We start from the raw sequence: 15,677 nt of genomic DNA on the forward strand, positions 1-15,677 counted from the left end.
GATTATTTTCAATAAGGGATTGCCGTATCTCATTGTGTATCAACTTAAGTTTTGTCCCCAGTTTCGTGCCTCGGACACCGAGAATGAAACAAAATTCATTGGATAAATAATTAATTAATACACTCAGTGCTTAGTCATGTGAGCGGTTCAACTGAAGTCAACGGAACTACTGAGGAGAGTGATACACAGTGTGAGTAAAGATCGCAGCATTAGGCTCGACAGGAAAAAAAGCCCAGTCAGATCTGACCCTCAAATTCCATTGATGCAATTTGTAAATCAGGACAAAGACATTCACAGTTACATTTAATAAAAGGTAAATAAAACAAAACCTTACTTGCCTTTTAGTTGAAAGAATACACCCGGACTGGCAAATACGCTATTAAGTGAACTGTATCGCCTGGGCACCAACTGATTTATTGTCCCTCAGTTTTCGTTTATAAAACTGACAAAGTCTTGGCTGATAAATACTGATATATGTTAAATTCAGCTGGCTTATGATAAAAGTTGCTTGCCAAGCGGCGACAGCTGGCCGCCTCAGCAAACACACCATGTAGCTACCTTCACCTCAGAGGAATGTTAATTGTTATTTGATATAATAAAGTATGTTTAAGGTCCAAAGGAAAAAAGCAAGAAGGTTAAACTCAATAAATATATAACACTACCAGGGCACAACGCCTATAACTTAATATTTGTTACCAAATACGTGTAGGACTGATACCTTCTTCAACCTAGCTGGCCAGGCCAGTGCTAATGGTTGTATAATAGAAGTCAGATAGCTCTCTCCTAACGATACTTCAACACTGACAGCAAACCGTTGTTACACTATCACTCAGCAGATTATGAAAGGAAGGATGGGCTTGGGGTGAAGGCATTAGGTGGGGACTCAGGTGATCTGGGTTGGGTTTCCAAATGGGCTAGAGGTTTCCTGTGTGCCCTTGGGCAACATATCTTAATTTTTCTGTGCCTTGGTTTTGTCTATGTAAAATGTGATACTTGCTTCATCAGTTGGGCCTACTTAGGCCTTGGCTACACTTGCAGCTGTACAGCGCTGTGAGTTAAACCTGTCTTCGTACAGCTGAGTAGGGAAAGTGCTGCAGTCTGTCCACACTGACAGCTGCCCAGCGCCCTGTCGTGGCCACATTTGCAGCATTTGCTGCTCCATTGGGAACAGTGCATTATGGGCAGCTATCTCACAGAGCACCTCTTCCCATTCAGGTGCCGTGGGTTGTGGGAAGGGGGTGTGGGTGCAGGGCATTCTGGGTCCTGTCCCAACGCCCCATGATGCATCGCTTCACATCCCAGAAATCCCTTTGTTTCCATCCCCCTTTGGCGCCATCTTTCAACGGTTTCTGTGCAGCGCGACCTGTCTGTGGGAAATGGAATCCGAACAGCTGAGGTGTATGCTGACGAGTCTCGCCAGCACGTCACGTTTGGCTGTCGAACTATTCCTTAAGATCCAAAGTGACAGTGAGGAGTCCGACGATGCTATCGAGTCGCGTAATGCGTATGACATGAAATTGCTTGTGGCATTCACGGACATGCTCAGCACCGGAGAACGCCGCTTTTGGGCTCGGGAAACAAGCACCGAGTGGTGGGATCACATCGTCATGGAAGTCTGGGATGACGAGCAGTGGCTGCAGAACTTTCGGATGAGAAAAGCCACTTTAATGGGACTCTGTGAGGAGCTCGCCCCCACCCTGCGGCGCAATTACACAAGATTGAGAGCTGCCCTGCCAGTGGAGAAGCAGGTGCTATTGCAATCTGGAAGCTGGCAACTCCAGACAGCTACCAGTCGGTCGCAAACCAGTTTGGAGTGGGAAAGTCGACCGTTGGAATCGTATCAGAGGGGTAGCCGTGTTAGTCTGAATCTGTAAAAAGCAACAGAGGGTCCTGTGGCACCTTTGAGACTAACAGAAGTACTGGGAGCATAAGCTTTCGTGGGTAAGAACCTCACTTCTTCAGATGCAAGTAATGGAAATCTCCAGAGGCAGGTATATATCAGTGTGGAGTTAACGAGGTAGTTCAATCAGGGAGGGTGAGGTGCTCTGCTAGCAGTTGAGGTGTGAACACCAAGGGAGGAGAAACTGTTTCTGTAGTTGGATAGCCATTCACAGTCTTTGTTTAATCCTGATCTGATGGTGTCAAATTTGCAAATGAACTGGAGCTCAGCAGTTTCTCTTTGGAGTCTGGTCCTGAAGTTTTTTTGCTGTAAGATGGCTACCTTAACATCTGCTATTGTGTGGCCAGGGAGGTTGAAGTGTTCTCCTACAGGTTTTTGTATATTGCCATTCCTGATATCTGACTTGTGTCCATTTATCCTCTTGCGTAGTGACTGTCCAGTTTGGCCAATGTACATAGCAGAGGGGCATTGCTGGCATATGATGGCATATATAACATTGGTGGACGTGCAGGTGAATGAGCCGGTGATGTTGTAGCTGATCTGGTTAGGTCCAGTGATGGTGTTGCTGGTGTAGATATGTGGGCAGAGTTGGCATCGAGGTTTGTTGCATGGGTTGGTTCCTGAGTTAGAGTTATGGTGCGGTGCGTGGTTGCTGGTGAAAATCGTGTTGATGCAAGTTTGCAGGGCCATTAATCGCATCCTACTCAGAAGAACCATGACTCTGGGCAACGTGCAGGACATAGTGGATGTCTTTGCACAAATGGGGTTCCCTAACTGTGGAGGGGTGATAGATGGGACGCACATTCCTATTCTGGCATCACCCCACCTAGGATCCGAGTACGTTAATCGGAAGGGGTATTTCTCTATGGTTCTCCAGGCGCTTGTGGATCACCGTGGGCGTTTCATTGACGTTAACACAGGCTGGCCCGGAAAGGTGCATGACGCACGCATCTTTCGGAACACTTGGCTGTTCAGGAAGATGCAGGCCGGGACTTTTTTCCCCAGAGCGGAAGATCACGGTAGGGGAAGTTGAAATGCCCATGGTGATCCTTGGAGATCCCGCTTACCCGTTAATGCCGTGGCTCATGAAACCCTACACAGGGAGCCTTGACAGCAGCAAGGAACGGTTCAACTACAGGCTGAGCCGGTGCCGAAGGACTGTGGAATGTGCCTTTGGCCGTTTAAAGGCCCACTGGCGATCTCTGTATGGGAAGCTGGACTTGGCTGAAAACAGCATCCCCACGGTTATATCCGCGTGCTGTACCCTCCATAATATTTGTGAAGGGAAGGGTGAAAGCTTCACTCAGGCATGGACCTCCAAGGTTCAACACCTGGAGGCTGAATTTGCACAGCCAGAGAGCAGGGCTATTATAGGGGCCCAGCATGGGGCTGCAAGGATTAGGGATGCCTTGAGGGAGCAATTTGAGGCTGAAAACCAGCAGTGATATGTGGTGCCCTGCATGGGAGTGAAGTGCAGTAGTTCCAATCTTTAGGAATCAGTGTTTGCTAAGCAGACTTGCAGTGCCTCTTTATTTCCTGGGCTAAGGAGTCTTTTACTTTATGCAATAATAAAGAATGTTTTCAAAGCCAAAAAATCCATTTATTGAAAAGAAACAAGGGGGTGGAGTGGGGAACGGTACAATCACAGATTCGCGTATGTCCTGTCTGGTGTGCTGTGCAGTGAGTGCTGCACTTCAGGATAGCTATACTGCATGGTGATGGGGGTTGAGTGCAGAGGGTAAGGGTCGTGGTTTTCAGGGATGGGTGGTGAAGATACTGGTGTTGGAGGCAGCTGGTGGCATGAAGAACACGGAAGTTGGGGAAAGTGGGTTGGAGGTGACAGTGGGGCACAAGGGAAAGAGTTTTGGGACAAGGGCTGTGGGGGAGGGGGGAGTTTGCGGTACTGCTCCTTCTGCATGGCTACGAGCTCCTGGATAGCGTCTGCTTGGCGCTCCAGGATGCTTTGAGCTGATCCGTGCTTTGCTGCTGGTGCGCAGCGTTTTCCTGGCGGATCCTGCTTTCTCTCTCCCTCCAGTCCTGTGCTTTCTCATTCTCTTTAATAGATTGCCGCATCACTTCTTGCAGCATGTCGTCTTTGCTTTTTCATGGTCTCTTCCTGAGTCTTTGCAGTCTCTGAGCAGGTGATAAGAGGGACAGCTGAGGTCTCAAGGTTGATGCAGCTGTATAGGCAAAATGCAACATTTAACAGAGGCAGCATTGTTTATACCAGGCAGAGTAATGATTTCCCCCGCACTTAAGGAGTAGAAAACACACAGGGTCTACATAATAGCATAATTTTCCCGTCCGAAACAGAGCACACATATCCCACGGGAGCCTCAAAATGGTGAGTAAGGGGGACTGATTGTTTCAGGGCTGCACTGTCCTCTGGGTTTCTGTGCCTTGGGGAGAGCCAGCAGCTTCAGGGGGCACCTACACTGAACACTGTCCCAACATTTTCCACAGGAGTTCGTCCTGTATGATATCTCGCTGCTGAGGGTGACCTGGGAAGCAAGGGAGAGTCTTCTACTGCAATGCGGCTTCCGCCCTGGCCCATATGCAGCTTGCCTGTGTGCAGCAATGGTCCCCCCGCCCCTCACGGCACAGTGGCGTGGACACGTTAGCCTGGCTGGGACAAGGACCACATTGGCTCTCCCAATAAACCTGCGCAAGCACATTGCACACATTCTGGATGAGACATTCAAGGAGATTACCGAGGCCGATTACTGCGATGTGATAAACCACATCAATGCACTATTCTGCATCTAGGCATGCATGCCTAACCCTCCTCTCCCAAAGAGCCTGCACCGAAAAAATTCCTTCCTGAAAAAAGAAAAAAAAAAAAAAACGCTTACCGGGAACCTGCTCTTCTGTTTGACCTCCACTAAGTACCGACCGCTGCGACTGGCTACCTTCCTCCTTGTTCAAGAAGAGCTCCTGGCTGCATGGCTCCAGGGATTCCGGGGTGTCTCCATTTGGCCCCCCACCCTCACTCCTGTTTTCCTCCTCCTCCTCCCCCACCCCGCCACCTCGGCTCTGAAGTGTCCATGGTGGTGCTCGGAGTGGAGGTGAGGTTAACCCCAAGTATCGTATCCAGCTCTTTGTAGAATCGGCAGGTCGCGGGGGGAGCACCCGAGCAGCCGTTTGCATCATGGGCTTTGTGGTAGGCACTCCGCAGCTCCTTCACTTTAATCCTGCACTGCAGGGCGTCCCAGTCCTGGCCCCTTTCCATCATGTCCTTTGATACCTTCCCGAAGGTATCGTAATTCCTATGGCTGGAGCGCAGCTGGGACTGTACAGCTTCCTCCCCCCAAACACTGATGAGATCCAGCAACTCGCCATTGCTCCATGCTGGGGCTTGCTTGGTGCGTGGAGGCATGGTCACCTGGAAAGATTCGCTGATAGCACTCCACGCCACGTCTGGCTGAGCAAACAGGAAGGGGATTTTTAAAATTCCCGGGGAATGTAAAGGGTGGGTCACATGGTTGGTTACCTGAGGCCAGGGCAGTAGAGTTTGAACTGATGACCAGAGTGGCTAGAACAGGCATTGTGGGATACTGCCAAATACTTCTGGAGGCCAGTCACACCGCATTGGGCAGCCACACTGGCTGCAGTGGCAGCGCAATACACGTTATTCCTCTCGGGGACGTGGAATACATGCAGCGCTGCAGCCACGGAGATACAGCGCTGCAAATGCCTTGCCAGTGTGGACGGGGAGTGAGTTACAGTGCTGAGGGCGGCTTTACAGCGCTGTAACTCGTGAGTATAGGATCTTTGGGGCGGGGACAGTCTCTTAATATATGTTTGTACAGCACCTGGCACATTGAGGTCCTGATCTTGCTTGTGGCCTCTATTGTAGCACAGATAAATAAATAAATAAACAAACAACAAAAAAGAAACACTAAGCTGATTACATCACAAAAGAGAGATCAGATTCTGATCTCGTCACTTGAGTTGAATACTCCTTTATCTCACGTGTAGTTTCACGGGATTCAGAATCTGGCCCTAGATTTGCTTCCATTATTGCTGTACTGTATTTCAGCATGACTGTTCCGGGAAATGCCCTTCTGCTAGCTTGCTCCGAATGCCACATAGTTCGCACACACAGTGAGCGTTAGCACTGGGGAAATACCACATCATTATTATGTAACTGTACAGCCACATATGTAGAGCCCTGTGCGGATACAAAGTTTGTACCTGCAACTGATCCGTGATCTGCAAAAATGATTCGGGGATATGAAGCGGATATCTGTGGATTTGCAGGGCTCTACACATATGCTATTCGTGAGCTGGGGGAAATCTCTATTTGAACAATGATTTGAATGGTTTGGACTAAATATTAAATAACTAGGCAGCAATGAAAGTGTTCTACCCTGGAGCATTCTGGTGAGATTTTTCTATATTTATTTATGCACAAATTCTCCCCTTTTCTCCTTCTCTGAGGAGCTGTAGGGACTGAAAGGCAGTGGGAATGGGGTTCCACTCTGCAATGGCAAGGGGAGGCAGTTTGTGCAGAAGCAAAGCTAGACATTTAGAGCCAAATGCTGATCCCGCTATATGCTGGGTAGTGAGTGTTTGCAATATGCCAACTCCAGAGCAAATACGAGGGCCCTACTCTGGTCCTTAGCAGCCATGGAGCTGGATGGGTGTGGTGAAGAGTGTACTCTGCCTTGTGTAAAAAAGTGGCAGAGTTCACTCTCTGGAGCTCCAGGAATAATTCTTAGGGTGTGTCTACACTTAAACCACTCTAGCTGAGCTGCTGTAGCCCTACCTATGCCCTAAGTGTAGACCCTACCTATGCTGAGGGGAGGTAATCCACCTACGCTGATGGTGTAGGGAATCCACCTCCCTGAGAGGCAGTAGCAAGATCAACAGAAGAATTATTTGGTCAACCTAACGCTGTCTGCATTGAAGGTTAGGTCAGCGTACTACATCTCTCAAAGATGTGGATTTTTCACTCCCTGAGAGAAGTACCTATAAGATATACCTATCTCATAGAACTGGAAGGGACCCCAAAAGGTCATCAAGTCCAACCCCCTGCCTTCACTAGCAAGACCAAGTGCTGATTTTGCCTCAGATCCCTAGGTAGCCCCCTCAAGGATTAGAACTCACAACCGTGGGTTTAATAGGCCAATATTCAAACCACTGAACTATCCATCCCCCCCATACACAGAACATAAGAATGGCCCTACTGGGTCAGATCCCAGGTCCATCTGGCCCAGTATCCTGTCTTCTTACAATGGCCAGTGCCAGGTGCCCAAGAGGGAATGAACAGAACAGGTAATAATCAAGTGATCCATCCCATTGCTCATTCCCAGCTTCTGGCAAACAGAGGCTAGGGCAGGGATCGGCAACCTTTGGCACGCAGCCCATCAGGGAAATCCGCTGGCTGGCCGGGATGGTTTATTTACCTGCAGCATTTGCAGGTACGGCTGATCGCAGCTCCCACGGGCCGCGGTTTGCCGTTCCAGGCCAATGGGGGCTGCAGGCAAGGGTGAAAGTAAGGAGGTACGGGCCGGTACGGCATACTGGTAAAAAGTGGCCACCGGTACCAGCCCATATAGATGACTTTAAAGCGCTGCTGCGGCAGCCCCTTTTGCCCCCCCCCCTCAGGCTGCCAACAGGGGAGGGGGGACAAAAGGAGCAGCTGCCCCAGGGCTAGTGATTTAAAAGGGCTTGGGGCTCCGGCGGTCGCTGCTGCAGTAGCAGCAACGGTTGCTGGAGCCTCGGGCCCTTTAAATCACTGCTGGAGCCCTGAGTGGCTCAGGTCAGGCAGCGCGGATGGGCTGGCTGGGGGGATGCTGACCCCCAGCCCCGCCCCTTCTGCCCAAAGTTCCGCCCCTTCCGGGGGAGGGGGGGAAGGGTCGACCCCCGTACCAGTAAGAGTTCAATTTTACTTTCACCCCTGGCTGCGGGAAGCGGCGCGGGCCGAGGGACGTGCTGGTCGCCGCTTCCTGAAGCCTCCATTGGCCTGGAACGGCAAACTGTGGCCAGTGGGAGCTGCGATTGGCCGAACCTGCGGATGTTGCAGGCAAACAAACCATCCCAGCCTGCCAGCAGATTTCCCTGATGGGCCGCATGGCAAAGGTTGCCGATCCCTGGGCTAGGGACACCATACAGAAGCTAGGGACACCATGCTGATGTAAGTTCCCAGTGTAGGCTTGTCTTTACAGTGTCAGCCAGAATTCCTCCAGCAGCTCCCACTGCAGAAAGTCTCGCTCTGCACCTTCATGGGGCTATGCCTTGAAGGTGTAACACAGCCCTCAGTATTGGCTGTGTTAAAGCTTCTGTAATTAACTTATTTTGCCTTTCCCTTAGTTTTAGAGGCGAAAGATAACAGTTTCCTTAATGAAAAAAACCCATCTCCTTGAATTTTTTTCTTTTTGCAGATTGTTTCTCTTATTTAGGAGTGACACATTTGGGCCACAATGCTGCAAAGATTTATGTATGCTCTTAGCTCTATGCATGCATACTAGTCTTTGCAGTATTGTGGCCTTAATCTCTATTTTAGAAAATTCACGCATGTCTTTAAATTCCACAAATACATTGAGGCACGATTTGAGATGTTAACTATATCTAGGCCCAGTCTACATCTAAATAGTACATTGAGCTAACTACATTGCTCAGGACTGGGAAAAAAATTTGCACCCTGTGATATGTAGTTAGGTCTAGCCACCAACTCTCAAAGAGATTAGGGTGACCAGATGTCCCGATTTTATAGGGACAGTCCCGATTTTGGGGTCTTTTTCTTATATAGGCTCCTATTACCCCTCACCCCCGTCCTGATTTTTCACACTTGCTGTCTGGTCACCCTAAAAGAGGTAGATTACCTACATTAATGGAAAAAACTCAGTTGATATAGGAAGTTTCTACACTACAGCAGTACAGACATACCCCTAGTGTAGAAATTGTTCAGAGGAATGAGATATCAGAGGAAAGTCAATTCTCCATTATGTTTTATGAGCCAAAGAAATGAAAGAAGAGTCTCTTCCATCTAGATTGGCTGTTCTCCTGGTATCCACTAAGTAAAGAGCCTTCATTTGGTTTTTATTGGATTTTGCTATAGTTAAAATGTGATGGTTTCACTATCTTCCCTAAATCAAAACAGATGTAGGAATTTCCACAGAGCACTGAGGAAGTTACAGAAAGCTTTAAGGTAGATGTTCATGCATCACAGATGGCATTTCCATTTATTTCACTAGCTGTGTCCATGAAATAAGTCAAGCACAAGAATGGTTGACCAGATTTTGCTTTGAGTTATTCTGATGTACATCTAAAGTAACTCTACTGAAGTTGATAGAATTGTTCTGAATTTGCATGATCAGAGTAAGATTTGGCCCTTAGTATATAGTCCAGTAATACTGGAGGTCTTGATATATTCATTTCATAGAATTGCAGTTCAGTTTTGCCTTGAATGTATTACTCTAGTTGTAACAACTAGTTGATTTTATTTGATTTACTTCATTTAAGTTCTTTAGGTGATTTGTATTTTTTTTTCAGAATTCATGTGTCTGTACCTAGAAGTGCTCCAGATAACTTTTTAAGTTGTCATATTTACTCTGTATTTATATAAGAAGAGTTTTATGTGTACTTTTCATAGACATTACTTTACTGGAATCTATTTGCCTGATGTACACAGAGCAGTACACAGAATTATAAGATGTTCCATATGTGAGTCTAAAGTTGTAGAAACTGTGTGTTATATTATACAGTATTAACTGAGAAATAACGTGTCATCATGTAATTAAGTAATGCGTCAATGCATATGCACTGGGGGCCAGAGTTAAAGTCATTCCGGACTTCTGAGACTTCAGAGTTTAAAAAAAGAAGAACAGGAGTACTTGTGGCACCTTAGAGACTAACAAATTTATTAGAGCATAAGCTTTCGTGGACTACAGCCCACTTCTTCGGATGCATCCGAAGAAGTGGGCTGTAGTCCACGAAAGCTTATGCTCTAATAAATTTGTTAGTCTCTAAGGTGCCACAAGTACTCCTGTTCTTCTTTTTTTAAACTCTGAAGTCTCAGAAGTCCGGAATGACTTTAACTCTGGCCCCCAGTGCATATGCATTGACGCATTACTTAATTACATGATGACACGTTATTTCTCAGTTAATACTGTATAATATAACACACAGTTTCTACAACTTTAGACTCACATATGGAACATCTTATAATTCTGTGTACTGCTCTGTGTACATCAGGCAAATAGATTCCAGTAAAGTAATGTCTATGAAAAGTACACATAAAACTCTTCTTATATAAATACAGAGTAAATATGACAACTTAAAAAGTTATCTGGAGCACTTCTAGGTACAGACACATGAATTCTGAAAAAAAANACTACAGCCCACTTCTTCGGATGCATCCGAAGAAGTGGGCTGTAGTCCACGAAAGCTTATGCTCTAATAAATTTGTTAGTCTCTAAGGTGCCACAAGTACTCCTGTTCTTCTTTTTGCGGATACAGACTAACACGGCTGTTACTCTGAAACTTTTCAGAGTTTAAGGTTCTCTTAACATAGCCTTTATGGGGAAATTTCATAGGTGGTGGGTTTTTTATTTTTTGTTTTTGTCTTTCAAAAAGCCAGGAAAAAATTAATTCCATAATGTGGAATTACAATTTTTGCTTAACAACATCAGAACGACTCGTCCCATGCACCCAATGAGGGAATCCCGCTCATGAGACTCTTAGGAACTGTGCAGCTTTTACCTTCTGAGATACACATTGAATGAGGCAAGGGCTCCAAGTCACGTTAGGAATTCTGGGCCCTTGCCCCAATTACTGCACACCCCCTGGCCTCAGCCCTTCAAAGACTTGTGCACAGGCTTAATTCTATGCACTGGGAGTGGCCCCATTGTCTCACCTCACAGTTCATAAGATTAAGCACAGACTTAAGTCTTTGCTGGATCAAGGCTATACATAGGTTTAAATTGGAGCCACCAGATATTCATTGCTTTTGAAAATGAGGCCACTTTTTAAAGTACTTAAATATGGATTTAGGAGCCTAATTTTAGGAATGTTTTTGAATCTGGGCCTTAGTCTCCAGGGAGTGTTTAAATGGGCAACCTTACTCCTTTCTCAACACAATTTCTGCAAATAATTCCTAGCTTTATTGGAAAGAGAAAAGATAGACCAAACAAATGCAATAATATGGAATGACTTGTCTGGATACTACTGGCACATTCAATCACATGTGCCTTACAGAAACTCCAAGTACTGATGAGTACACAGGTGTGACAATGCGGTTCTGGAGGAACCCAACTGAGAGTGCCAACTCAGGACAAATTGCTCAAATAGGGCAGTTACAGCCCAAGGCTGGGGTTTTTTCCACCTCTAAGGCAAACCAAACCAGCCAGACTAGGAGGACTTCGGTCTCACCCCACTGGCTAACCGCAAGTCTCACAAGCAATCTCCTTAGACACTCCAGTTTCCCAGTACTCCCACCAGTGCCACTCGTTATGGGGACAAATGGTTATGAAAACCAATACCCCAGTAAAAGAAAAAGGTTCTCCTGATCCCAAAGGACCAAGCCCCAGACCCAGGTCAATATACAAATCAGGTCTTACCCACAAATCACGCTGCTGCCAATCCTTTAGAATCTAAAATCTAAAGGTTTATTCATAAAAGGAAAAAGATAGAGATGAGAGTTAGAATTGGTTAAATGGAATCAATTACATACAGTAATGGCAAAGTTCTTGGTTCAGGCTTGCAGCAGCGATGGAATAAACTGCAGGTTCAAATCAAGTCTCTGGAATACATCCCCCGCTGGGATGGGTCCTCAGTCCTTTGTTCAAAGCTTCAGCTTGTAGCAAAGTTCCTCCAGAGGTATGAAACAGGATTGAAGACCAGATGGAGATGAGGCATCAGCCTTATATAGTCTTTTCCAGGTGTAAGAACACCTCTTTGTTCTTACTGTGGAAAATTACAGCAAAATGGAGTCTGGAGTCACATGCGCCAGTCCCTGCATACTTTGCTGAGTTACAAGGCTTATCTGCCTTCTCTCAATGGGTCCATTGTATAGCTGATGGTCCTTAATGGGCCATCAAGCAGGCTAGGCAGAGCTAATCTCAGCTTGTCTGGGATGTCACCCAGAAGCATAGCATAAGTTTGCCATACAGACAGTATAGAGCCAATATTTGCCATACAGACAGTATGGAGCCAATATTCATAACTTCAACTACAAAACTGATACACACATATAGACAGCATAATCATAACCAGTAAACCATAACCTTGTCCTAGACACCCCATTTGACCCCCTTTATACAAGATTTGGGTGCCACTACAGGACCTTGGTTGCAACAATGATCTATACGGTCCCAGTTTATGTCAATAACGTCACAACAGGTAGATAATAATAATACCTGGCTCTTATATGGTGCTTTTCATCAGTAGACTTCAAAGCACTTTAGAAAGGGAGGCCAGTATCATTTCTCCTAGTTTGGGAAAGATGGGGAAAGGGAGGCACATGGTGGTGAAATGACTTGTTCAAGGTCACCCAGCAGGCCAGTGGCAGAAACAATAAATGGAACCCACATTTCCTGAGTCCCAGTCCAGTGCTTTATCCACTAGGATGTACTGCCTTCTCTGTATAGCTATCCTAGACTCATGAGGTAAATCTGTATCAGAGGGGTAGCCGTGTTAGTCTGAATCTGTAAAAAGCAACAGAGGGTCCTGTGGCACCTTTGAGACTAACAGAAGTACTGGGAGCATAAGCTTTCGTGGGTAAGAACCTCACTTCTTCAGATGCAAGTCAAGGTAAATCTGGTAATTTCTTTCCAGCATTGATATACGTACCGGCAAGTCTAGTACCTGTTATAACAAATGCTTACAGTACTAGTATGATCTATTGGTAAAAAAGCAGAAATGATCTTGATTCTTGCTCATTTGCATGTTCTCAGTCAAGTCTGTGACATAAGAACATAACCAGTGTTAGAACTACTGTTTTAATTATTTCAATAGAAGATTTTTGTTATATGTTGGGTTTCTTATTTAGGTTGCATTTTGGCTAAATGTATTGCTTGGCTTTAAAGCTAGATACCAAAGCATAAAAACACTAGAAAAGACTATAAGAGTTTGACTGTACCACGCATTAACCTAAAACTCCAGCCACCTACTGTTGTTTGTCTGCCTGTGAGAGTATTCTAATTCCAATCTGCTTCTGATCCATGCTCGCATCAGAAGCTGAGAAATACCAGGAGATTCTGTGGACATCCTGCTTGCAAAATCTGGTAATTTATATCTGTTTATTTATCTCAGGTACTAATATGGTGCCCATAGAATCATGGAAATATAGGTCTGGAAGGGACCTCGAGAAGTCATCAAGTCCAACCCACTACACTAAGGCAGGACCAAGTAAATCTATCCCATCCCTGACAGGTGTTTGTCAAACCTGTTCTTAAAAGCCTCCAATGACAGTGATTCCATAACCTCCCTTGAAAGCCTATTCCAGAGCTTCACTACCCTTAGAAACAATGAGGAGTCTTTAAGGTGCCACCAGACTGATTTTAGTGGGTAAAAAACACACTTCTTCAGATGCATGGAGTGAAAATTACAGATACAGGCATAGATATATTGGCACATGAAGAGAAGGGAGTTACCTTATAAGTGTAGAACCAGTGCTGACAAAAATTCAGTCAGGGTAGATATGGTCCACTCCCAATAATTGATGAGGAGGTGTCAATGCCAAGAGAGGGAAAATTGCTTTTGTAGTGAGTCAGCCACTCCCAGTCCCTATTCAAGCCCAAAACGGATGGTGTTAAGTCTGCAAATGAATTGTAGCTCTGCAGTTTCTCTTTGAAGTCTGTTTTTGAATTTTTTGTTGTTGAAGGATGGCTACTTTAAAATCTGTTATTGAATGTCCAGGGAGATTGAAGTGTTCTCCTACTGGCTTTTGTATGTCACCATTCCTGATGTCTGATTTGTGTCCATTTATTCTTTTATGTAGAGACTGTCCAGTTTGGCCAATGTACATGGCAGATGGGCATTGCTGGCACATATCACATTAGTAGATGTGCAGGTGAATGAGCCCCTGATGGTGTGGCTGGCTCCCATGATGGTGACGCTAGAGTAGATATGGGGACAGAGTAGGCAATGGAGTTTGTTACAGGGTTTGGTTCATGGGTTAGTGTTTCTGTGGTGTGGTGTGTAGTTGCCGGTGAGTATTTGCTTCAGGTTGGGGGGCTGTCTGTAAGCGTGGACTGGGCTGCCTCCCAAGGTCTGTGAGAGTGAGGGATTGTCCTTCAGGATAGGTTATAGATCCTTGATGATGTGCTGGAGAGGTTTTAGTTGGGGGCTGAATGTGACGGCTAGTGGCGTTCTATTACTTTCTTTGTTGGGCCTGTCCTATAGTAGGTGACTCCTGGGTACTCTTCTGGCTCTGTCAATCTGTTTCTTCACTTCAGTAGGTGGGTATTGTAGTTTTAAGAATGCTTGATAAAGAACTTGTAGGTGTTTGTCTCTGTGTGAGGGATTGCAGCAAATGCAGTTGGTAAGTATAGTGGTCAGTAGGTTTCCGGTATAGGGTGGTGTTTATGTGACCATCACTTATTTGCACTGTAGTGTCCAGGAAGTGGATCTCTTGTGTGGACTGGTCTGAAGTTGATGGTGGGATGGAAATTGTTGAAATCCGGGTGGAATTCTTCAAGGGCTTCCTTCCCATGGGTCCATATGATGAAGATGTCACCAATGTAGCGCAAGTAGAGGAGAGGCGCTAGGGGACAAGATCTTACCCACGAAAGCTTATGTCCAAATAAATCTGTTAGTCTTTAAGCTGACCGGACCCCTCGTTGGTTTTGTGGATACAGACTAACATGGCTACCCCTCTGATACTACTCTTAGAGTTAGACAGTTTTTCCTCAATATCTAACCTGCATCTCCAGTGCTGCAGATTAAGCCCATTAGTTCTTGTCCTACCTTCAGTGGACATGGAGAACAATTGATCAGTCCTCTTTATAACAGCCCTTAACATATTTGAAGATTGATGGGGGACCTGATAACAGTCTTTTTTTCTCAAAAGAAACTCTCCAATTTGTTCACATCTCTCCTAATATGTGGTGACCAGAACTGGACACAGTATTCCAACTGAGGCATCATCAGTGTCAAGCAGAGGGGGACAGTTGCTTCCCGTTTCTTAAATATAGCTAATTCACCCCTGAACTGCATCACATTGTTGCCTTATGTTCAATTTGTGATCCACTCTAACCCCCAGATCTTTTTCAGCAGTGCTACCAATTAGCCAGTTAATCCTCATTTTGTAGATGAGCAACTCACAGGTGCCGGCTTCTAATTTTCCTCAGGGGTGTTCAACCTCCACTCAGCCTCTGCTCCCACCCTCACTCCACCCCTTCCCCCAAGCCCTACCCTGCCCTGCCTCTTCCTGCCCCCACTCCACCCCTTTCCCTCCTCTTTCCACCCCCTTCCCCAAGCTCACCTCATCACCTGCACGCCACAGAACAGCTGATTGTGGGGTGCAGGAGACACTGGGAGGGAGGGGGAGGAGTTGATCAGTGAGGGCCTCAGGTGGGTGGGAGTGGGGTTGAGGGGGTGGAGCTTGGCTGCCAGTGTGTGCTAAGCACCTGCTAATTTTTCTCCATGGGAGCTCCAGCTCTGGAGTCGACGCTTATGGTGAAACTGATTTTTCCTTCCTAAGTGACATACTTTGCACTTGTTTTTATTGAATTTCATCTTGTTGATTTCAGACCACTCCTCCAATTTATCAAGGTCATTTTGAATTTTAATCCTGTCCTCCAAAGTACTTGCAACTCCTCCCAGCTTGGTG

Source organism: Trachemys scripta, chromosome 1 (genome assembly GCF_013100865.1).
Source record: "Trachemys scripta elegans isolate TJP31775 chromosome 1, CAS_Tse_1.0, whole genome shotgun sequence".
NCBI classification, from domain to species: Eukaryota; Metazoa; Chordata; order Testudines; family Emydidae; genus Trachemys; species Trachemys scripta.